The sequence below is a fragment of the Protopterus annectens genome, chromosome 3.part1 (genome assembly GCF_019279795.1).
Source record: "Protopterus annectens isolate FY-2018-M chromosome 3.part1, PAN1.0, whole genome shotgun sequence".
Classification (NCBI taxonomy): domain Eukaryota; kingdom Metazoa; phylum Chordata; order Ceratodontiformes; family Protopteridae; genus Protopterus; species Protopterus annectens.
Window position 1 is genome coordinate 1,277,925,412 of NC_056732.1, and position 26,176 is coordinate 1,277,951,587.

Genomic DNA, 26,176 nt, shown 5'->3' on the forward strand with positions numbered 1-26,176 from the left:
GATATTTTCGGTGGACACCTAAAAATTTTCACAGACAACACTACAGTTCTGTGGTACATCAACAAACAAGGAGGAGCAAAATCCTACCTACTTTGCAGGCTAGCTATCCAAGCTTCGGAAATGGCCATCCTCCCCATGGTAACACTGCAGGCAATTTATATTCCATCACAAAACAAAGTTCAGGCAGATGCTGTCAGCAGGTCAATATCTCTGAACCACGAATGGATGTTGCACAGCAATGTGTTTTTAGAGTAGTCCACCAGTGGGGCATACCTCAAATAGACCTGTTTGCTTCCCCCTCAGAACAGACAACTAAAGCTATTTTGCACAAAGACTACCTCTCCTCACACATGGAGAGTAGATGCATTCTCGATTTCGTGGCAGGGGATGTTTCTTTATGCATTGCCCCCCTTCCCTCTCATACAGAAATTCCTGCTGAAAATTCAGCAGGATCCCAAAATCTTGCAGGTGACTCCCTTTTGGCCAAGGCAGCATTGGTTCTCCCTTTTTTTTTCACTAGATAAAGGGCAGTCACCACACGTTACCTCACAAGGTGGACCTCATCACACAACAGAAGGGATCTCTTATCCACCTCTACCTGCAAACTCTCAAACTGACACTGTGGGTGATAAACTTCTGATCCCTTTTAGACACCTTTATTCAGAGGATGTGTTTTCTGTCCTGCAAGAGGCCAGGAAACCCACTACCAGGAGATCCTACCTTTCTAAATGGAAAAGATTCTCCAATTAGTGTCTCCAGAAACAACTAGATCCTTTCCAGCTGATGTACCTCTAGTTTTGTCCTACTTGTGTGAACTTCTGAAGAAAGATTTTTCATATTCTTCAGTGAAAGTCCATTTATCAGCTATCTCAGCATGCCTACTTTTCAGTCCATCTTTGCTGTTCAGATTGGAGGTAAAGCTTTTTCTTAAGGCTGTGATCCATGTCAGGCCACCAAGAAAATCCATTCCCCCCTCCTTGGAACCAGAAATACATTCTAGAAAAACTCACCACTACACCTTTTGAGCCAGCAGCATCAGCTTCCATGAAGATGTGCACTTGGAAAGCAGTGCTTCTAGTATGCCTGACTTTGGCTAGGAGGGTTTCAGAATTACAGGCACTCATGGCTAACCTACCATACTTGATATTCCATAAGGATAGGGTCTTCTTTCGAACACACCCTTCCTTCATGCCTAAAGTGATCAATGAACTTTTGCTTAACCAATCCATCCACTTGCCCACTTTTTTCCTTCTGCACAGAATGACAGTGAGAGAGTGTTCCATTCCCTTGATGTTCACAGGCATCTTAGATTTTACCTGGGCAAGACTAAGAATTTAAGAAAACCAGTTGTTTGTCTCCTTTCACCCCAGGGCTTTGGGGAAAGCTGTCTCCAAACAAACTATTTCTTCTTGGATTTCCAAAACTATTACCTTCTGCTACTGTTTCCATGGTAAACACCTTCCCTGCGCTGTGAGGGCCCACTCTACCAGGGCTGTGGCCTCCTCGGGGGCTTTTTTCAAAGGTTTAGATACTGCCACTATCCTAGAGGCAGCCACATGGTCTTCAGTCCACACTTTCACTAAACACTACAAGCTGGACTGTGTCTCCAAGGCTAGGGCAGGCTTTGCTAAAGCCATCCTGCATGGGTTCTTAGAAGATGGTGGTTCTTCTTCTGCCACCACCTATAACACAGGATGAGCTTTGGGACTTTCCCTCATGTTTAGAATACTGCAATATGAGAATAGAAGGACATAGAATAGTTGTGTAAAATCTTACCATAACCATAGATGTCCTTCTCTTCCATGTTGCAGTATTCCTATCCCTCCCCTCTAAGGCATTTCCTTCATATTCAGTTAACCTTCCCCTCTCTGGAAGACATCCTGATCAGCTTCGCTTAGACTACTGTTTAACTGGGGCAGTCAGTTCTGAGGTATTTACATGCAGACGTCACATTTATGGCCCACAGTTTATGGCACCTACATGTGACATCCCACGCACCAGGCAGCAGCCAGGCTAAGCTTTTGTTTATGGACCGGACATTTGAGTCACCTCAGGCGGAGGATCCCTCATGTTTAGAATACTGCAACATGGAAGAAAAGGGTATCTATGGTTATGGTAAGATTTTGCACAACTATTCTTTTATTTAAATAAGTACATTTATGGGCTGGGACGCTGAAGCTGCTTCTCTATTGGCTAGGACTTTTTATATTGATTCATTTGTTTTGAGGCCTTCAGCTGTGATTATATGATTTATTTTGAGGGGGGGTTAACTTATACAAATTCAACTAGTTGTGCTTGCGGTTGTTCTACTGTTAAGATATTGTTTATTTGGGGTTAGCTGTGTTTATTACAAATGATCTAAGGGTATTGGGGCAATTGAAGTGTTTTGTTTTTATGTGAAAGTCCTTTTTTGAATTTGTATTATATAATCAGTATGGATTTGATCCAATTTTTACAAGGGCTAGCAGTGAATAAAGAGGATGGTGGGTATCTTTGACAACCTCCATGGCTCGGGTATTAACGAGAGGGATACTAACGTAACACCTCTTTCTTGCATTGACTTATTTGGACAATTATCCCTAATAATGAAAGAATTAAGATCTAATGTGTGGCACCAAAAATTATTTAAGGCATACAATGTTAAGAATTTGGCACTTGCCTTCAAGTATACTTACAACCGTATGTTAAGGGTCCAGATGAGAAATTGATTTAGGAATGGCAGGAAGCCCAACAAATGACTTCAGTGTTTTGTTAACGTCTTACATTCATTTTATGAATGAAACACTGTTGATCTAGTGACTCAAGTTAGTCAACTTTGTGAACAAATTAAGGCCAATGAGCAAGATTCCATTTACCAGGAACAGTTTGTACAGTTGACTAAAGATTTAATAGGGTTGGAAAAACATCTAAAGAAGTGTATGATTAAAACATTTTTTAAAGATTGTAAGGACTGTAAACATGGGAAACAATTCAGTGCTCACAAAATGGTTACGTTTTCTGAAAATAAAGAACACCCCCAGCCATTTGGTAAACGTAAAAGGAAAAAGTCAATTCTTAAGAGAGCTGATGGTACTTTTGAGACATCTGGTGAGGAAATTTCCTCTGCAACAGTACAGATATGGGTACACCATCTGTTTTTCCATCTGCTAAAAAGAAAAATGATAGTTTCCCTTTACGAGTCGCAGAAGGGCTGAATGCAAGCACCATGACTGGAGTGCCAACTTTGGAAACATTGTTGCAGTTAATGATAGTTTGAATGTCCTTAATATTTTTTTCTCTTTCTTTATCTGCCAATGAAGCTGAATTGCTCAATAACAGTCTTGGTTTTGTGGCTAGTTATTTGGTGCCAGGGGATGTGTTTGCTCAGGATGTTTTTTCCTTCTGTAGATTGTTAAATCTTAAGGTATATTTAATAAAGAACACAATCCCTCGTTTTTTTGTTTAGGACCAGCCACATTCACACCACTATCTAACAAGTGTGTGGTAGTTTTCCAAGAAGAGGTATTAAGGGACTTGGGTTTTACATATGGATCCTATTTAAGGATTCCCTCTAATAATTTGCCTATTTCTTAGAGACAAGCTTTGTCAGCTCTTTATAAGAACAGACAACTGGTAATCAGTCCAGGTGATAAAGAGGGTGCTGTGGTAGTTTGAGATTTGTCCATGTATGTGGCCAAGGCTCATAAATAATTGTTAGATCAGCAATTCTACCAAAGGATGTTTTTGGACTCCACCCTCATATTTAAGTCTGATATTGATCAATTTTTGAAGCTTGCCTTAGAAGAGGGAATAGTAGTCCATCTTATGGTTAAGGATCCATTAAAACCGTAATTTTATACGTTACCTAAGACCCATAAGAACTTGTACCAACCTCCAGGAACACTGATAGTTTCTGGCACAGGTTCTCTTATGGAACCGTTATCGTCCTTTTTTACTCAGTATTTGAAACCTCTGTTGGGATATGTTGGATCTTGTATACAAGATACTACGGGGTTTTTGAATATTATTTAAGAGAAGCAACTTGAATCAGGGTGGTATTTGTGCACTTCAGAGGTGAAATCTTTGTATACCAATGTTCCTCATTGGGCAGATTTAATGGCTTTGGAATATTGGTTGAACCATGTTTCTTTATATAGCCCGTGACTCAATACCTTTCTAATCTGCCTTATTGGACATGTATTAACTAAAAAATGTTTTTTGGTTTAAGGATGAATGTTATCTGCAGCTTAAGGGTACTGCTATGGGGGCATCATTTGCCCCCATTTATGCAGACTTATTTATGGGCTATGTTGAAGAACAAGTCATTTATGATCCAACTCATAACATCTATTTAGAATCTATGTGCATCTGGCAGTGATACTTAGATGATTGTTGGTTAGCTTGGCGTTAGGATGCAGATTACCTATGTGAATTTGTGGACTCTCTGAATGAAAACAAGTGGGGCTTACATTTACTTTTTTGGATGTTGATATTCACCTACAGGATGATGAGACTTTGGGTACCTAAGTCCATAGGAAACATCAGCAGGTTAACACTTTTTTACAGGCTAGTAGCCATGCCTGGCATATTGTTAGGAACATTCCTAAATGCGGTTTCGCAGGATGTTCTCCCCTGATGAGAAACACGAGTTGGTCACTGGATTTGTAATACAGGATTATTGTAATAGAGAATATAAATATCAGGATGCAATCCAGTCGAGAGATCTGGTCAGGAGATTGGATAGAATTGAGTTGTTGCAATATAAAACAAAAAAATTGATTTTGGGATCCCCACTTAGATTAGTTACCACTTATGGTAGTAATACATTGATTTTGACTGATTTAGTACATAAACATTGGGGGATCTTATCTGATAACACCTTGAGGGACCTCATACCCCCCAAATATCTTTTTTCTTATAGGAGGGGTAGGATATTGGGTGGCTGATTCAGTCATCATAGGAAATTCAGTGGTAGTAATATTGATGCACAACAGACTACTTTAGATGGACATTTTTTTGATGGGGTGTCAGCCTTGTAATCATTGTAGTTTTTGTAAATATGTTTGTAATACAAAACAGTTTACCTCTTATAATACCTCACATGCATTGCTATATATGTTTATGGCAATTGTAAGTCAGATTGGGTCATTTATCTAGCTTTATGTACATGCCCTGCTTTTTATGTGGGGCAAACTTCTCGTCCACTTAAACTACGCATTTCTGAGCATCTTAGTGATGCCAGATGCACTCGTCATTCAAGTCCCCTTTATAAACAGGACTAAGCATCCTACAGCCAGGTTTAGTTTTGTTATTATAGATATGTTTATGTCCAATAATAAAGACAAATCAGGCTGGCATAATATATTGGATAAAAAAAAGAAAAAAAATGGATTATCCAGTTAGGAGTACTTTTTTCCCCTGGCCTTAATGAATATTTTTGACTAACCAATGACGTGTAGATTGCTGTTGTTTAAGAAGTGGGCGGGGACATGTGTGATTATTGCACTGAAGAAGGCTTTATTGCCGAAACGGGTGTGCTATAATTGCTCTCATCTTGGTTATTTGTTACGCTTTGAAATAAAGAATTTTGTGCTGTCGTTTGAGTGCCGGGCTTTTGTTTGTTTGGATATTAGTTCATTTTGGCCGTGCACCTTTTCCTTACTTGCATGGTCTTACTTGGTTTGTGACGTAGACCACATTGCTTTGCCAAGGATGGTCTACGTCTGTCTCCCCTAGGCTTCCAGATATTGGCTAAAACCTTATCCACCCCTTAGAGCCTTTTTTAAGCAATGCCAGACTGGCAAAACTACCAACTTAGCAAATAAAACCAAACGAAACCTAAAAGTGTTACTGCTCAATGCTAGAAGCCTTAACAAGAAATTACACACCTTATAAGCTCTCCTCAGTCTGGAGAATATGCACATCTGTGCCGTTACCGGGACATGGTTTAAAACCACAGAAAGTATTGTGGCAGTACAAGGCTTCAGTACCTTCTACACATTTTTGACTGTCAACCATGCAGGCGGGGACTAAAGTTGGAGGTGTCTCAATCTACATTAGTAACAAATATACCTCTAGGTTGGTTAAATAGGATGATACCCTGGAGTTCATCCGCATGCAAATCACAATAGATAAAGTCCCTTACAATAGCCTAACAAACTATAGGTCACCATCTATGCCCCGAGAATCCAGTAACTCTTACCTAGACCTGCTAAAGGCACTCACGATCCAACCAAATACAGTATTCACGGGAGACCTCAACTACCCCTCTATAGACTGGGGAGCATATACTGCCTCCAGTGTGTAGGCACAACATTTTCTAGATTTATTAACACACACATCCTTGACCAGATAGCGCACAGTCCAACTAGAAGTTCAAACATACTGGACCTGTATGGGGGATCTCTGCACCCCCCCCCCCCCATCCCCTGTCATGTCCTCACTAGTGAAGTCAGATATTAAAGCTGCCTCCTTCAAAGTACAAATCAATATGGAAAACTCGGCAAAACCTGTAACATTAAGGAGCTTTTGTAAAGCAAGCTACACCCTATTCAGTGACACTTTGTAAAAATTCAGTGCCCCTCCCAGCCCTGAGTTCACAGCAACCTATGTAGAATTATTCAGAGAAACCCTGTGCAACCATGTAAATGTCTGCCTAGTTGCTGCTGCAGTTGTACCTACCAGAAGTAAGCCCAAAACAAACCCCAAAAAACAAACCACACTGGTGGCATCCTAACCTTAAAGAGTATATAAAAAGGAAAAATGTCATTGCCAAAAACAGAGCGACTCTTATAATGGCAAGAGCTCACTAATTAAACTATACAGTAAACGAAGAGGACTAATTAAATGCAACAAGGCCAAGATAGCCTCTCAGGCTAAAGACAACCACAACACCTTCTACAGATATGTCCGAAACCATAAAGGTAACACACAGCAGTGTGCTGAACTGGTGGGTTAGTGGTACCACTTTCACAGAGCAGAGTGACATATAGAATCTGCTAGCTGACAAATTCAGCGCTAACTTCATCCCCCACTCTCTCCTACCTCCTCCCATGAAATCCCTACTAGCATGCCACCCCCCCCAATTGTTAGCAGTAAGCAGGTCATGGTGGCGCACTGTAAGGCCAAAAACACAGCCTCAGTGTGTCCAGACAGTATCCCAGGTTGCCTCGTAAATAGCTTGACACATAACTATATCAGGACTACTTGATTCTCTTTTCAACCATAACCTCAAAACAGTCTGTGTACTTTGTGGTTGGAGAACTGCAATGATTATCCCTCTCCACAAGGGTTGGACCATCAGCCGACCTAGGAAACTACAGCCCCATTAGTCTGACTAGTCTGAAATGCAAAGCCTTGGAATGAATTGCCATGGAAATGATCAGTAAAGACATTGGCAACCATCCCAGTTTGGTTTTGTCAAAGAAGGGCATGTCTGCTTAACCTGGTAGACTTCTTTGAGAGGATCACCAAGGCAATGGATGAGAGGAAAACTGTCCATACCTCCTACCTAGACCTGGATAAGGCATTTGATACAGTACTCCACTTAAATATTAGGATCATAAGAGGTTGTTAGGCTATCGACCCGCAGGTCATTTCAAGCTTAGCCGTTTCATCCCAATGTGTAATATCAACGGTACTTTAGTCAATACCCAGGATTATATTTAGTAATGACTACCGATGTCCAAGAGGGGTTGTGGGCACTGTCCCTGTTAAGAATTTACTGTGCCCCATCCACTCATCTAGGCTCCTTTTGAACAGTGTCATCAAGGTGCTCTGCTTCACATGGATTGTCAGTCTATTCCAAAGACACGGCAGTTGCTGGGAGACAAATCTGTCCCTCCAGTATGTCCTATTCAAGTCGCAGGCCATATTTAGGTCCTTGGAATTGGTGACTCTAGTCCCGTTTGATTTACAGATGTGCAGCAATTTCATTAGGTTTGGATCGGAGATTGCTCTATAAGCCAGGCATAAGCCTCCCTTAAGAAGTCTATACAATACTGAGAATAATTACAGGTACTTTAGTCAGTCTGTGTATAGCATGTGCTGGAGTTCCTTGGCCTTCTTTGTTAGAAACCTCTGAGGTCTCTCCAATTCTGCAGGTGCTTTATACTCGATTAAGGGCCTGATTAGTGATGAGTATCGAGGGTTTATAACCTCCTTTGCTCTAGAGGAGATGCCTTTGCTAATCAGTGTGCTACATAGAAAGCCTTCCTTACTGCAGTAGACACATGGTGATCTTAAGGTCGTAGTCTACTTGTGATCCCAGACTTCTTTCCACTTCGTAGGTACATAGAGTATTGTTGTTAATTTGATAGTGTGAAGGGATATTATTTTTACCAACGGGAATGATGATGCGTTTCTTTGCATTTAGTTTGAGACCGTGACCAAGACACCAGTCGTTGGTTTGCATAAGACCCTCCTGAGCTATACTGATATCATTTGGGGATTCGATAATTGCACCCAGTTTACAGTCGTCCACAGACATGGTCAGCCGCAGTCCCTTAGGTTTGGCCTGAACTTCTGAGAAGTATGTACAAAACAGTAGGAGGTCCAGCACTGACCCTTGTGGCAAACTCACTAAACTAGGCATAAATCCCTACATAAATGTCTCAATTGCCAGCTGGATCACAGATGGAATCCAAGAAGTCAGGATTGGTGAGACCACCTCCATCAAGAGACCAATAACCAGCTGAGTACTTCAGGTCTCAGTGGTGGACCCAGGCTAATGTCAAGGACCTCTGGGTCACCAAGTTTGCAGATGATTGCAAATTGGGAGCTGTCATAGATTCTGTCATCATACTAACATTCTGCAAGAGGATCTAACACAGACAAATGACTTGTTTCAAAGCCATGGGTTAAAACTTATTGCCAAGAAGTGTATTATAGTAGCTTTTGGGAAAAGGACCACCCAGGTTAATTACTACATCGATAAGACACCCCTAAAAGTTAAACCAGTAGGTAAGGATCTGGGAATATATGCAGACCTGGCCTTTGACCAACATACAGCCAAGGTAGTAAGAAAATCATTCTATGTTGCCCAACTTATAAGTAAGGGCATGGCATCCTGGTCCAAGGAAGTTACTCAGCCTTTATCAGACCCATCATTGAGTACATTGTCTCCTTCGCCATGTACCTGACCAGGCATATGCAACAGTGGGAATGCCCACAGAGGTTTCTCACCAGTAGATTCCAGGGTATCAGCACATTGTCCTATACACGTCACCTTAAAGTCCTATCTGTATACTCAGTCTTCTACAGATTACTGAGGGGCAATCTCTGCCAGCTATATAAGTAAGTCATCCTCAGTGGATGTTTCCACATCTGCAAAACATGTAGCACCAGAAACACTAGATCTAGGATTTAACCTGTTGGCAAGACAGATATGTGTCTGAAAGGTTCTCCACACCCTGAAAGAGGCTCTGCATTCATGTGAAGCAGACTCCATCCCTAACCCTATTCAAACATAAACATGACCATTGGATAAGGAAGTGAAAATTCACCAACCCCCCAGACCTCCATGTCTCTGATTGGGAGTATTTACTCTTGGCCTCTGTCTAACATGCCCCCCACTAAACCTTTAGCAACCTCCTAACTAATATACCTTCCAAATAGATGCCCATGTTATATGGGGACATGGGGACACAGTTGTGGTTAGGTTGCATGACTAGGCTTATAAAGGCCCTGGTGGTCATTAGCATAGTATATACCTATGAACCTATAAGAAATTAAACTACAGTAACAGACACTTAGAGCAATTCAATGGAAAATACATAGTTTTAAGTTTAGGTGGATTTTCTGTAAGCTGTATTCTGTAACTTTACTGTCATATTCGCTTACCTGCTAGTACTACCGCACTGCTACTTCCTTTCATCTTTCTCCTTATCTTATTTGCCAGTTATCTCAATTTCTGTAAAAAGACAAAAAAAAAAGCTTGCCTTTCTGATCATATACAAACACGTCAGTTAATCTTTCTTCTCTAAATAGGCTTCCTTTCTTTGTAAACTTACCTTTCTTTTTCTACCACTCTCTCCACCAGCTATTAAGATGCAGGCCTCTGCTAACAAGGTAATATGTCATTAGAATCTTAAGAGTGTCTGATGTGTGATGAACTTGTTTGACTCTCTCTCACCTTCATTGAACTTCTTTGGCTTGTGGCATGCAGATATTGCATCTAATGAATTAATTTGTTGGCTTTGCAAACATGAAGTCTTTATACTTTTTGCATCCATGCTGTTTTTACTTTGAACCTTTTAACATGTAATAAAACTGTATCATTTGAACTTCTGTTTTTGTATATACAGCATAACTTATATTTTCATTACTGCTGCACAATTTTCACATTTTGACAGTTGTGCAATGGAATTTTTCTCCACCAGTCTTTGCTGTAAATGAGTTTTTAATCCCAGTAAGGTGTAACCTGTTACCGTAGAAAAATGCTACTTAGATGTAACATATCTGCCCCAAATCTGGCCTTTCCAGTCACCCATCATTTTTTGTTGAAAAAAATGCTTGTTTGCATCTTCCCTGGAATATACACTTTTTATCTTCATATTGTGTCACATCATATGTTTGTCATATTGATCACTGCTTCAATAACCTTAGCTGTATGGGTTGTATCCTGCCAAGACTTACATACACATAGCTAAAGCTGCTGCAGCAGTGATCAGTTGAACATACTGATGTCCTTCAAGGATGCATCTGCAGTCATAACAAATGGGTTGTCCTGTCGTCAGGCAGCCCTTCGGTCGGCCAGATTCCAAAGTCTGGGTCCGGCTTCGGCTGATGTCGCACTTCACCCAACGTCATCTCTGCTGGTCTTCGGGTATAAAGGCATCAGCCGACACCATTTTCCTCAGTCTTTCTTGCCGCGTGGCGCCCGAAGCAGAAGCTGTTCGCAAGTGCCGGTCGGTCAGATCCAGAGATTACTACTACCGAATACTACTTCGAAGACTTCTAAAAAGCTAAGTACCCCGTTGGGGACTCTTTCTTGCCTCAGCCGATGTCAGAAAAAGTAAATAACTGTTTAACTTGTGGGAAACAAATACCTCATAAAGATTTCCACTCTTACTGCCTACCTTGTTTAGGCCCAGACCACGACGTAGCAGCCTGTTTAGCCTGTGCTTTCTTCAACCGACGAACGCTTAGGCGTCGGTCGGAGTTTGCTGAACAGTTTTTCGGCTCAGATTTTGCGTACATTATGCCGTCGGATCCTCCGACTACCCAAATTGTTAAAAAACGCAAAGAAAAAGACCGACACTCGCGGTCCGCGGTTTCGGCCGAAACCACAGTTAAGCAAGCCGCGAGTGTCTCGGTTTCGGCCAAAACCGAGAAAACGGGTCAATCTTCAGCCGAATCCATGACTACTACTGAGGCTCCTGCTACCTTAGTTGAATCGGCCTCTGAAGTTTTGCCTACTACTGTGGTTCCTACTGAATTATCAGACACCATCCCTTTGGATGTCTCTACCCCAGCACGTGGTGCTGCTAGGCCTCCTGCAGCCATGTCTATAAAGGCCTTTGCCAGGGCTAAAGCAGCCAAAACTGTTAAATCAGTGCCTGTTAAGACCCCCTCACATAGGCCCACGTCTAGTTCACAAATGCTTACTCTGGCAGAGGATTTAATCTCCTTAATTAGGGATCCCAATCTCACCCAGACAGGGCCTCTCAGCCTCCAGAAAAGAGACCTAGAGCAGAGCCCCCCGAGCCAGTGTCCTCTGATGATTCTTCAGATGACTCAGACATTACAGATCAGCCAGAGGCTCCTTTTTCTACTTATGAAGATTCCGATGCTGAAGAATCCATTCCATCTGCCTCTCCACCAGAGGAATTTTCCTTTGGGGAAACCTTACATGCCATGAGAGAACAATTCCAATGGCAGGGACAAGATTTCTCAGATTCAAGAAAAAGGCTTAGGACCTTTCTGCAATTACCACAACATAGGCCCTTAGCTATACCTCCAGTTCTGCCTGTTGTGGATGATGCATTTAATGATGTGTGCACTGCTCCTGATACTTTACCTCCAGCCCCTGCCAAACCAGATAGATTTTACAGGGTGCCAGACACTCATCACCACCTATACAAGGCCCCACTTGCAGATCCTGAGACTATATCCCAGGGGCCTAAGGCAGTAGCTTCGACCTCAGCAAAACCCTCTCCTTCTGAAAGGGAATCCAGGTCCTTAGAGAGATGGGGGAAAAAGTTTACACCTCTGCTACTCTCTCAGCTAGAGCTTTAAACTGTCAGTTTCACATGATCCAATACCAAGAGTTTATGCTTGATCAGTTAACTAAGAAGCTGTCCTCTGATGACTCCTTAGATAAGAAATATGTTTTAGAAATGGTGAATAACATTCAGCAGGTTAGTAACCATTCTTTAAAATGTGGCTATGATGCACTGGAGGCTTCATTTAGATCAGCCATGACTGGCACAGTTATAAGAAGGCATGCATGGTTGAAAGAACAGGCCTTACCGGATCATGTTAAAACAAAGCTATTGGATGCTCCTATGGATAAGGTCAGTCTGTTTGGTTCTCCTGCCCAACAAGTAATGAAGAAAATGGAAGAAAAGGCAAAATCTGTACAAACAGTTAAAGATTTCTTACAGGTCCAGCCCCCAAGGTTCAGCAGGAACTGGCCTTCCAAAAATTGGTCCTTTCCAGACTCCTCTAAAAATCAGAGAGGCAGGAATAGACGTTCCAGAGGCAGAAACCAATCCAGAGGAGGTGCCTACAGGGGACGCCAGTGGCAAGGCAATAACCAACGAGGCACGGATACAACCACTACCACTGCAACAGGACAATCACAGTGACTTGACTCTGACACCGCCTACCAGGGAACAAAAAGCAGCACCCTTAGGCGGAAAGTTAGCCTTATTTTCAAAAAACTGGCACTATATCACAAGAGACAAGTGGATTTTGCAAACTATAGACCAAGGCTACAGGTTTCATTTCCACACATTACCAGTAAAAACAGGAATGCCAAACCTACCACCAAATCAAAAGACAGAAGCCCTTCAACAAATAGCTCAATTAACAAAAATGAGAGCTGTGGAAAGGGTACCACCTACAGAACAGGGCAAGGGATTTTACTCCAGACTCTTCCTAGTACCAAGAAAAGAGAAAAGTTGGAGACCTATTCTCGACCTGTCCACTTTAAACACATTCATCATTGTTCCAAAATTCAAAATGCTGACCCTACAGCAACTTCTTCCCATGCTGGGCAAGGAGTATTGGCTGGTAACTCTAGATCTCAAGGAGGCATACCTGCACGTCCCCATACGACCAATTTGCAGATGATACCTCAGATTTCTTGCAGGATCAGAGCATTATCAATTCTCAGCATTGCCCTTTGGCTTATCTACTGCGCCCAGAGTGTTCACGAAATGCCTGGCATCAGTAATAGCTTATTGCAGGCTTCAGGGAATCCAAATTTATCCATACCTGGACGACTGCCTGATACAAGCGGACAACAAAAGCAAACTGACACAAGACTTACAAAGAGTAATTTGCTTACTGCAAGCCCTGGGATACACAGTCAATTTAAAAAAGTCAAGACTGATTCCATCCCAAACAAGAACATTCTTGGGTGCAACATTGGACACAGTAAAACAGATGGCATTCCTAACTGCAGAAAAACAAGAACAACTTCCTCTTTACTTCTTGGCATTAACAAAACAGAGCAAACTAACAGCAAGAAAAGTACTGCAGGCCTTGGGCTTCATGGCATCCTGCATAATCTTGGTCCCCCATGCCAGACTGCATATGAGAAAGCTACAGTGGTACCTAAAGAATTTATGGTCTCAGCACAAGCACAGCTTAGAAACCGAAATACCACTAATCCCATGCCTGAAGGAAGAGTTCCTATGGTGGGCTCAGGCATGCCAGTCAAACCCAGGTTTGTCTTTCCACAACATTCAAACAAACCAAACCATCACAACGGACGCCTCAGACCTCGGATGGGGGGCCCACATGCTGGACAAGTGCATTCAAGGCTTATGGAATCCAGATCAGCTGCACCTGCACATAAATCAAAAAGAAATGCTGGCAGTAAAACTGGCAATCCAGAATTTCAGACCATTCCTCAAAGAAGGCCAATTGATGATAAGGACAGACAACACCACAGTCATATGGTACATCAACAAACAGGGAGGCACTCATTCATACCCCCTATGCCGAATGGCTATGGACCTATGGAATATGGCTCTGAGCTACAACATTCAGTTACAGGCAATTTTTGTACCGGGAAAAGAAAACACCCTAGCAGACATGTTAAGCAGGACTACCTCGGATGCTCACGAATGGATGCTACACCCAGACATCTTCAAGGCCATCACAAAGAAATGGGGAATGCCACAAGTAGACCTATTCGCATCCCCACTCAATCACCAGCTCAAGAAGTTCTGCACAAGGACATACCACCCACTTGCTTGGAAGGTGGATTCTCTGTCCTTCAATTGGAAAGACCTAACAGCATATGCATTCCCACCTCTTCCTTTGATGCACAAGGTACTACTGAAAATCAAAGAGGAACGTCCAAGGATAATTATGATAGCTCCAAACTGGCCAAGACAACATTGGTATCCACTACTGAGGAGCATGTCTCGGGGAGAAGCGTGGACACTGCCCCTGATTCCATTGATGTTAACTCAGAGCAACTACAACATCCTGCATCCAAACCTGAAAACTCTACAACTAACTGCCTGGAACATTACATAAGAACAACTAACCCGGATTTATCCCAAAGGGTTAAAGACATAATCCTTGAGGCCCGCAGACCTTCAACAAGAAGGAACTATGCAGGAAAATGGAAAAGGTTTGTCATTTGGAATACTGAAAGAGGAAAAGATGTGTCAAAGGTAGATATTGCCAACATCCTGGAGTACTTGGCAGAGCTTCTTCATACAGGCCTGTCCTATTCCTCCATCAAGATACATGCATCAGCTATTTCTGCAGAATACAGCTTCGATCCCCCTGTCTTCTCACATCCTCTACTCAGGCAGTTCCTCAGAGGAATTAAAAATGTAAAACCTCATAGGAAACCACCATTGCTTGCATGGGACTTGAACTTTGTGCTAGAAAAACTGACACTCCCTCCATTCGAACCAGCAGCAACAGCAGATCTTCAACACCTATCCTGGAAAACTGCTTTCCTACTGGCAATTACTTCAGCAAGAAGGGTTTCAGAACTACAGGCTTTAATGACAGTACAACCCTTCCTAATCTTCCATCAAGATAGAGTGTCCATGAGAACTAATCCTACATTTATGCCTAAGGTGGTATCCAGAGTGTCTCTAAACCAGGCAATCCACCTTCCTACCTTCTTTCCCAATCCACAGAACAGGGAGGAAAGACTGCTGCATACCTTGGATGTACATAGACAGTTGCGCTACTACATGGACAGAACCAAGGGAAATAGAAAAACTGACCAGCTACTAGTGGCTTATGCAACAGGAAGGGAAGGAAAAGCAATTTCCAAACAGACAATCTCCAAGTGGATAGGAAATTGCATAAGATTCTGTTACTCCTACCATGGAAAGCAAATTCCACAGAACATAAGGCCTCACTCTACAAGGGCTACAGCCACTACCACAGCTTTCTTACGAGGAGTGGCTACCAAGGACATTATTGAGGCTGCTACTTGGACCTCCGTGCATACATTTGCCAAGCATTATAATTTGCCTCTATGCTCTAGATCCCGAGCAGGGTTTGCCACTGCTGTTTTGCAAGGGATCCTAACTACACCATAAATATTCTTCCTCCTCCCCTAGTTTGGCTATGGTATTCTACCCATTTGTTAGGACTGCAGATGCATCCTTGAAGGACATAGTACAGTTTTGTACCTACCATAAATGTAGATGTCTGAACAGGATAGCATCTGCAGTCAGGATTACCCACCCTCCTTCCCCTCTGTGGTACTCCTAGGGTATTTGCCCACCTAATAGCTAGCTGGGGGGGGATCTCTTATGGTGTATTTGTTTGTATATATGTACATACATGTTTATTTTTTGTGTTTGCCTTCTATTTTTTGGGAAACATTGGCATTTCCCCCAAAAAACTTTAGCTATACAAGAGGGCAACTGGCATCTGGGGCAAGAAACACTGAGGAAAATGGCGTCGGCTGATGCCTTTATACCCGAAGACCAGTAAAGATGACGTCGGGTGAAGTGCGACACCAGCCGAGGCCAGACCCAGACTTTGGAATCCGGCCGACCGAAGGGCTGCCTGACGACAGGACAACCCATTTGTTAGGACTGCAGATGCTATCCTGTTCGGACATCTACATTTATGGTAGGTACAAAACTGTACTTTTTCCTGAAAGTTTTTGTTTTGTCCAAGTAGAAGCGTAGCTGCCTGTGTATGTCCAAAGAGTGCAGAAGTTTCTCCCCTTTATTCTGGGGGTTTGGATAGAAATTGGCAAATTGATGGTTTGGTTAAGAGCCACACTAGATACCACCTTTGGCATGAAGGTAGGGTTTGTCCTTAAAGAAACCCTGTCCTGATGAAATATTGTAAAAGGTTCCACTGCCATTAATGCCTGTAGCTCTGAGACTCTTCATGCTGAGGTTACTGCCAGGAGCAGAGCTGTTTTCCATGATAAAAATTTTAGATCGGCTGTATTGGCTAGCTCAAAAGGTGGCAAGGTCAGTTTTTCCAAAACAAAATTGAGGTCCCACGTTGGTGTTGGTGCTCTCCGGGGCTGTCTTATGTTTTTAGCCCCTCTGAGGTACTGCTTTAGCAAGGGATGAGAGAATAAAGGAGGATCCGTGTTGTAATGTGCTGAAATGGCAGAGGCGTGGATCTTAATTAATGAGAAGGATAGGCCTTTGTCCAGCATCTCAGTTAAGTATTGTAAAATCTGAGGAATGTCTGGGACAACAAGGTCAAGGTGTTGAGCCTGGTTCCAGGCACAGAATCTCTTCCATTTTTCTGAGTTCTTACTCCTTTCCTGGTGCTAGGCCTCCTGGCCTCCAAAATGACATCCATAACAGCTTTAGAGAGAGGTGTTGCCTGTTTGACTAAGGAATCTGCCATGCAGCCAGGTTTAGGGTTTTGAGCTGACCGTGCAGGATCTGATTGTTTTGTTGAGTCAGAAGGTGTGAAATTTGAGGCAAAATCCATGGTGGGCCTTGAGCTAAGTTCTTTAAGATTGGGTACCAGTGCTGGCGTGGCCAGTCTGGAGCAATCAGGATCACCTGTGGTTTTTCTTGTCTGGCTTTTAGGAGTACCTTTGAAAGGAGAGGCAGTGGTGGGAAGGCATAAACTTTTAGGCTTTTCCAGCTGAACGAAAGAGCATCCACTTTCCATGCTTGTGTGTGGTAAGTCCTTGTGCAGAATTTTTGTAGTTGGCAATTCAGTGGGGAGGCAAAAAGATATGTCTGGGCACCCCCATTTTTGCGTTACCATGCTGAAGATTTGTGGATTCAATTTCCATTCGTGAGGGTCCATGATATTTCTGCTGAGATCGTCTGTCAGAGTATTTTTCTTTCCTGGCAGGAATTGTGTTTGCAGATGAACTTGATAAGTTAGAGCTGTGTTCCACAAGGTCATGGCTTACCTGCATAGGGGATAAGAATGAGTGCCCCCTTGCTTGTTTATGTACCACATTACTGTGGTGTTGTCTGTCTTTAATCATAATTGTCCTGGATGCAGATGGTCCTTGAAAGCTGTTAGGGCATTTTGAACAGCCAACATCTCTTTTTGATTGATGTGAAGATGCATTTGGTCTGTGGTCCACTTGCCCTGAATACATTTTCCTGCCATGTGTGCTCCCCAGGCGTAATCCGAAGCATCTGTTGTTAGAGTCTGCCTGGCTGTGGGTAGAGTGAAAGGCTGACCCTTGTTGAGGTGACATGCCTGTGCCCACCATCGAAACTCCTGTTGTAGGCAGGGAATTATTGGTATTACTGTTTCTAAACTGTGAGAGTGTTGCGTCCAAACACTTTTTAGGTACCATTGTAATTTCCTCATATGCAGTCTGGCATATGGAATTAGTAGTATGCAGGATGCCATGAATCCCAGGGCCTGCAGAATTTTTCTTGCAGGGAGATGGGACTTTTTTGCCAGTAATTGAAAATATTGAGTCAGTTGTCCTTGTTTGTCTGGCGTGAGATAAGCCATCTGGGCCGTTGTATCCAAGCTGGCACCCAGGAATATTATCTGTTGTGAAGGCACTAGTTTTGACTTCTTTTCGTTTACTGTGTACCCTAGAGAAATTAGCAGCCTTTTTACAAATGCCAGATGCTTTAGAAGAATGTCCTTTTTCTCTGCTTGAATGAGGCAGTCGTCCAGGTATGGATATATTTGAATTCCTTTTTGTCTGCAAAATGCAATTACTGGTGCCAGGCACTTTGTGAAGACCCTGGGCGCAGTAGATAAGCCAAAGAGCAGTGCAGAGAATTGGTATTGCATTGTACCTGCTTTGAATCTGAGGTATCTTCTGCAATCTTATCTGATAGAGACATGCAGGTATGCCTCTTTGAGGTCCAGAGTTACAAGCCAAGCCTTTTTGCCCAGCATGGGAAGAAGCTGCTGTAGTGTCAACATTTTGAATTTCGGAACATCCAGGTAAGTATTTAGAGTTGAAAGGTCTAGTATGGGTCTCCAGGCTTTGTCCTTTCTGGGGACCAGGAAGAGTCTTGAGTAAAATCCTTGTCCTTGTTCCTGCTGTGGTACTTTTTGAATAGCTCTCATGTCCATGAGGGCTGAAATTTGTTTTTGATCCTTAACACCAAACAAGGTATCATGCTGTAAAGGAGCATCCAATAATTTTGCCTTAACATGGTCAGGTAAACTCTGTTCTTTTAACCAAGCATGTCTTCGAATCACAGAACCTGTAACTGCAGCTGTAAAAGAAGCCTCTAAGGAATCAAAACCACATTGCAGAGTATGTTTTCCCACCTGTTCAACTGCATGCAGTAAATCCTGCATTTCTTTATAGTCAGGAGCTTCTGAGCTTGTAAGCATTTTCTGTTTTAACTGAGCCATTAAATATTGTTGGTACTTAAGCATGTGAAACTGGCAATTTAAAGCCCTTACTGCTAAAGTTGCAGAAGTGTAAACTTTCTTCCCCCATCTATCTAATGCTCTAGAATCTCTGTCAGAGGGGACTGGATTTTTTGCAATGGAAGCTTTAACTCCTTTGGGACCCTGGGAAATGGATTCTGGGTCAGCAGAAGGGTTTTTATAAAGAAACTTGTGAGAGTCAGGGACTCTCTAATACCTATCTGGCTTGGCTGGAGCAGGGGGCAAAGAATCAGGAGATAAGCTGGATTCAGAGAACACATCATCCACAATATCTAACACAGGGCGGAATAGCCTGTGCTGAGGCAATAAAAGGGGCCTGTGCTGAGGCAATAAAAGGAAGTCCCTGAGCCTTTTCTTGGATTCTGAATAATCCTGACTTTCCCAATGGAAATGCTCCCTCATGGTATGTAAAGTTTCCCCAAAAGAGTAATCCTCAGGAGGAGAGGCTGAAGGGTTAGATTCTTCAGCATCAGAGTCCTCATAGGGGGGGGGGTAGAGAGTATCCCTGGTCTGAAGAGGAATCAGAGGAAATGGAAACCTGATCAGAGGAATCATAGTGTGTATCCTGCCTAGGCCTTTTCTCAGGAGGGGGATGGAAACCCCTGATTAGAGTAATGAGGTCTTCGGCCATTTTGAGCATCTGTTTCTTAGGCATGGAGGACTGTCCTGGAGAATGCTGTACTTGCTTCTTTGTCTTTAATGGTGTTTTGTCTTGGCTGTTGCTTTAATGGTAAGTTGTGAAGGTCTGAAAACACCCTCAGAAGCCGATGCCTGCTCAGCGGCTCCGGACCTATCTGAGGGATTAGTTTCTGTAGGCCCAATACCTTGAGTTTCCAGAGGCCTAGTTGTCTCCACGTGGGAGTCGGAGGCGGCCTGTGGCTCTGAGGGAGCGGGTGTCAGGGGCTGCAAAAGCACCTCACTGAGAACTGGCGACTGGCCTAGAAGAGGCTTCATCGGTTTTGGACCTCGGATGCTTGTCTTTATCCTTGTCTTTGCGTTTTTTATGAATTGTGGTCATCTGTTGTTCTGACGGCATTGTATAATTGAACCTTCGGCCAAAGTAATGCAAAGCAAAATCAAAACGTTGTTTTATGGTCTGTTTGTTAAGTCTAGCACAAAACCGACAACTAGTGACGTCGTGATGAGGGCCTAGGCATGGAATACAGTAAGAGTGGAAGTCCTTATGGGGTATTTGCTTCCCACAAGAAATACAATTATTAACTTTTTCTGACATCAGTCTGAGGCAAAGTTTCCCCAACGGGGTACTTAGCTTTATTGAAGGCTTCGGATCTGAAATTCGACTTCAAAAATCTCAGGAGTCGGCCGACCGGCACTTCAGAACTGCTTTTGCTTCGGGCACCGCGCGGGAAGAAAGACTGAAGAAAATGGCGTCGGATGCATCTTATATACCCCTGGCGCACTGACGTCAGGGAAGAAGCAACAGCAACCAACGCCGGACCAAGTCTTTGGAACTCTGGCCGACTGCGGGACTGCCTAATGGCAGGATAACCCAAGTGTAATGACTGCAGCAGTGTAACACGATGAACATCTGATGTTATGGCGTCGGCTGTCTTACTTTATACTACTGACGTTCTGACGTCAGTCCTGAAGTGACAGCAACCGACGCAGAAATACTAAGCTGGTATTCAGGCTGGTCGAGGGCTACCCTGGCAGGGATAACCCAACTGTGATGACTGCAACAGTGAATACACTCAAACATCTACATTTATGGTAAGTGTATACAACTGTACTTTCTCCTAGAATTCTCAAATGCAAATCATTAGGATCTCTTCTGCAGTGCAATTTGTCTTAGATGTGAATTATCCCCAGAAAGATATCTGTACAACTGAGCAGCATTTCAGAACAAATTTGATCTCCCGCTTTTCCTGCAGGATGTCAGATATAAACGCAAGAGCAACTTGAACCATCTTCAGCTCTGTTTTGCTACAGCCTACATTTCATACTCTTTCGGTCTTTCCTAGACAGTGAAAACTTTTTTGGAGATATTTTTTGTTTTTGTGTATTGTTACTTGTATGTTGTATTGAAATTGTTAATTTTTGCCTTTAGATTTCGAGGGCTTAGGCTTAAATTGGTCATTTGTAATCAATGCTGTTACCCAGTTAACTAAATGCTTTTTTTGACTATATTTTGGGAGTTCTTGATCGTCAAGAACACTTGTGGCTAAGCAGATTTAACAGAGGATTAGCACCATTACTTTCTATCCTAGAAAGAGCACCTCATGTGAGCACTGTACTCTTTTAAAAGAAAAATTTGTTCTATAAGCTAGGTTTCTCTCTTCTGTTCCTTTTTTGACTACTAGAAGGATATGTCCTTGATCCAAGAGACACATGTTTCTTCTCCTCCTTTGGTAGAGCCTTCGTCTAGCAGCTTTAAAGAGGGCGCAGGTGCATATACTTTCAAATAATGGAAAAACTCATGTCTGCTCTGATCCTGGACTTTCCAGTTATTCACCATTGTTTGCTGTGAAAAACTGCTTCCTTGCTTTTAGTCTGAGCCTTTCACATCAGGTACTACAAAAAAAAAAATGGGAACTCTTGCTGGGAATGGACATCTGAGAAGCAGAGGAACAAGGCTTTTCATACCCATTTGTTGTGACACACAAAGAATCTCTCATCTTAGGCTCTTCCTTAAGACACCTGTTTTGGGGAAATTAATAGAAAGCCATATAATTATGAAGCTCACATAAAAGGTAACTGGAACTGCTGGGGAATGAGCTACCTAAACCTACTGCAGCCTGTTTAGTCTTTCAGGCATTCGGAGATGCTTCTGACAGTGCACTTCTTGAACTAGATTGTCAGCTTCTGGACCCCACAAAATCAGTCATATTTCATAGAATGGAAAAAAAATCAAAGTATCTCAACAAAAAGCCTGCGCAGTTTCAGTAGTCATTTCTTTGGAGATTTAAATTTGCTTCCACTAGTAAGATAGTTTCAAATGATAAAGAAAGTAGGACACTACGGAGATTTGAGCAAAACATGTTTATATCCTTTCCTGTAAGCCCAAGAGCTTTAACTTATTGATGCACATGTCATAGTATCAAATTAATATCCTAAATCAAAAAGGACATGCCAGAAAATGTCTTGTGGTAGATTCTGAATGTTGTTTGCATAATCAGGGCCTCTTTCCTAGGAAGTTTTCATGAAATTAGAAGAAACTGGGAAATAGAACAGAAATAGCTTTTCCATCCACCAGTGCCCATGTATAGTAGAAACATTCCTATTGGCAGTTGTCCCTTTACAAATGTGGCAGAAATTGTGACATACAGGAGGGTAGTGAAAGGGGCAGTGGATCCCCCATGCACCCAAGACAGTGCCACATACTTTTGTCTATATAAATTAGTGCTGTCTCCCCTCTTTACATTTCAGAAGGAAGATTAGAAGTTTTCAGAGGCAGTGGTTTGAAATGACCACAGACATTTTGAGTAAGGAAAATGATTGCTCTAGGGTATACATTTCAAGTTCATGGCTTTTCCACTTTGCATGGGTATGCCTCTCCTCTCTCCAGACCAAGGCTCCTTGGCAGTCTCAGTTCTGGACCTACTGTTTTCTTTTTTTCTGCAATAGAAAGATTCCTACCAGAAGAAGAAAGAACAGGGTTCTCCTCCAAACTGTTCCTAGTTCCCAGTCCCCTTGAAGGATGACCCTTAGATATTCATTGTAGACCTTTCAAAGCTAAAGATTTTCAATAAAAAAGTTCAAATGCTAAAAAAAACAAATTTCTGATCTTAGCAAAAGTGCAAAATGCTAACCTTGCCAACCCTGCTTCCACTACTACTGGCAGAAGCTGTCCTGATCACACTGGATGTAAAGTATGCCTACCTTCACATCGTCATCTACAGGGAGCACAGGAGATGCCTCATATTCTTAGCCAGGACCCAGCTGCAGATGGAAAGTTCCTGCATTCACTGCTGAAAAGTATGGACTTTTTAAGTGTGCCTGCAGTTGTCAGATCAAACTCTTGGACAAATATAGCATGTTTGCTATATTGGTCTTTGCTTTTGATCAGTATAGCATTTACATTGTTTGCTTGGAACCAGAGTATGACACTGATGGCTTTTGCAAAAGGGCCAGCATGTTGCTACTGTGAGTTGCCAACTTTGAAGAGAGATAATGAGGCATTTCTCAACACTCAGCTTCTACCAACATAGGAATTTGATTTAAGGACTTCTATGTCATTCCCAGCCAGGAGGATAAAAAGACAGAAGCGAAGAAGCCAGGAACCCAAATTTAAACGCACAGGATTTTTGCATGTACAGCAACAGCTACATTGTTGACTACCAAATCATGTAATCATATCCAGCAAAAGGCCAACTCTGACCACACACAGGATCAAAATTGAAAAAACTTACAAACTGAAGAGTTGGCAGATATAACACTAACAATAAAAAAGTAAAAAAAAAAAAAAAAAAGGAGCTACACCCCCCCAAATCCCACTTTGTATTTGCTAACTCTGTAGTCATTGAACTGCAGGACAGTATGTAATTTTTTTCAGCAAATTGTCATTTAAGCTCTTGACAACTGATACCTAAACATTGACTTAAACATTCTACAATTAGATATCTGATTTATTTGCATGATCCACAACCTAGGCTGACATGTTCTACTTCAAAGTATTCAATCCAGTTTCTTGCCTGTGATGTTATTTTCTTTACTAAGAGGTCATTTTTCCACTGCCTGCTCGTGGGTGGGTGTGAGGTTATTTGTAGAAGATCCCTCTTAGTGAGCATGGAAAACTGAAGCTGCTCAGTTTCATATAAAGTTTAGCTCATGAATGCTTAGCAGTTATTTGTCTGGACTGTGTTTTGCGGGATTTACTCATTTTTGTCTCTTGCTGACTTCCTGACTGCTCATCAGCAAAAGTTTTTATGGTCTTCACAGCCCCCCCATGCATACATCATAGACATTAGCCTGTTCTAGTTCCCCCTACCTTTGACTTTAGTAGCCTGATTAGTGCACGTCTGCTGGACCATAATATAGTACTTTGGTTAATTGTCAGGGCTATGCCTTGATTTGACTTCTTTTACCTCTTTTTTGTCCTTGGAATGCACTTCCTTGTCATATGGTTACTGGTACTGAGTCCTTCAAAATGGAGGTAAGAAGAATATATAGAGGCAGGATTTCATTCCGTCCCACATGCTTGAAGATTGGTTAGTAAAGATAGGGCTGTCAGTTTTGGAGCCTTTTGGCATACTGTCAGCAATGGGTTGACTGACAGAAATTTAGTAGTATGGATGGAGGAAGGTTTTATTAGGGGTATCAACTACACCAAGTAGTAGTTCCAGTGGGTAAGCAAATTAATGTGATGATGAAGTTCATTATGATAAGCCTAACCTATTAAGTAAGAGTTTAACATGGATCCTGTATTGTTTTTGTAAGGGATATTGATGTTAAAAGTAGTAATAATCCTGGTAGAAGCAAACTTGAGTACGTAATAAAATGATATCTGGTGGATTTGTGATCTCTTTTTATATTACAATTTTAATCCATAATGTTTAGATGGTGTTTGTAGTTTGCATGCTTTGCTTTATTCAAGCTGATTTAGGATAGGAAGGAAGTGAGGGGATTTTGGAGAAGGGGATGTTAGAGTGGAAGTTAGTGGATTTAAGTGGTATTAGGTTGGTGGGTACAGTTTGATTTCTTTGGAGGAGAAAGCACAAGAAGTGTGTTGGTGGAGCACTTCACAAGTGGCAGAGGGGAAGGAGAAAAGCTTATGTTAAGGAAATTATTTAGGGGTGGGTGGTAATGGGGATAAGGTAGGAGAGTAAAGCATAGGTGAAAAGGTTTTACCCCCTTTCCTGATCTTAGCCCAGAAAACAGTGTCTACTGAGAGTTTCCACAGAGAAAGCAGTTGCAGCTTGTCAAATACATGCAAGTGCCTAGTCAATTGGTAACTGGGAAAAAATTATGCAATTCTGGTCAGGGAGGCTTTTAGACGTGGAAAAACTAGTCCAGAGTTTCAGTCAAGAATGAAATATCAGTAAGGAGTTGTAATGGGGCAAGAGATCCTAACATAGACCCCAGTCAGGACAGCACTTACAATATAAGTCAAAATTACATAAACTGTATGGGCTTAGTTAAAGACAAATTGTTGAGCATAGGCTTCTCTTTTTCAGAATTGCAGATTATGAATAAAATACCTGACACATTTCTTGGGTTGCTAGCTTGTCTTTCAGTCTTAAGCATGTGAGTATTTACAGGAGGTATAGTTCCCTTTGGGATAGCTTCTTGCATGTGTATTTTATAAGTAATTTAGTAGATGTTAAATAGGAATTTTCTTAATTATGCTTGCCTAGTAGTTCAAAGCACAAGTCATTAATGATCTGAAAAAGTATCCTTCTTGTTCTTTGTCCTGTGTTTATTTGTGGTTTGCTTATGGAAAAAGATAGTTCAGAGCCATCACTAGGTCAGTTGGTACCCCAGACATTTCTCAGACTGGTGTCCCACAACCCCTTAACCCAAAGTTGAGGACAAAAAAATAATGTCCCATCTCAACTAGAAGAACCTTGCTGTAGTTAATGAATGTAAAACATGCATTTAAACAGCTGCAATGCTGGTTGTAGCTGCATCACTGAATACTTGTACTGTACTGGCACCTGATCAGAAACTCTTTTGAGATGCTCTTCTTGCCACCTAACAGTTTGCACTTGGTGAAGCAGCTCCTTTCACCTCAGCTTGACTGTGTTACTGTGATTTCTTATGCCCCTAAAACTAAGTTGTCATTTGATATCAGAGTTAAGTTGTGAGAGTGGTAGTTCCTTTACCTGGTACGCCATCCTCTTGACTTCCAGGTGATTGTCAGGTTCATACATCTGAGAATTATCCTACACCATCTGCTGTCATTTCAAGACCATTATATGTATCAGTTAAGATGTACCAGATAGATTGGTGTCTTCTTGCATATGAAATGGTTTATCTTCAGCAGTAGACTACTTAGATATTTTGGATAGGAACATGCTTCCTATTACTAAACTAGAATGTCCCAGTAGTTAAGATAGACCACAAGCAAATTGTTTGCTCATATGCACACTGCTCTTTACACTTTTGAAAAGTTTACTTGCCTTCTGAGGCACTCATTCATTTTCTCCCATGTCATCCCTTGTTCAGCCACAGTATTTTAACGAGACTTGGTCCTGGCTTCAAATATTTACAAGGA

General features: G+C 42.1%; 1 protein-coding gene across 1 annotated transcript in view; it reads left to right on the plus strand.

The window, feature by feature from the left end:
- The window catches only part of ZC3H3 (zinc finger CCCH-type containing 3), a 3,466,749-nt gene that overhangs the window by 3,186,240 nt on the left and 254,333 nt on the right, over positions 1-26,176 (plus strand). The gene's annotated exons all lie outside the window — the stretch shown is intronic.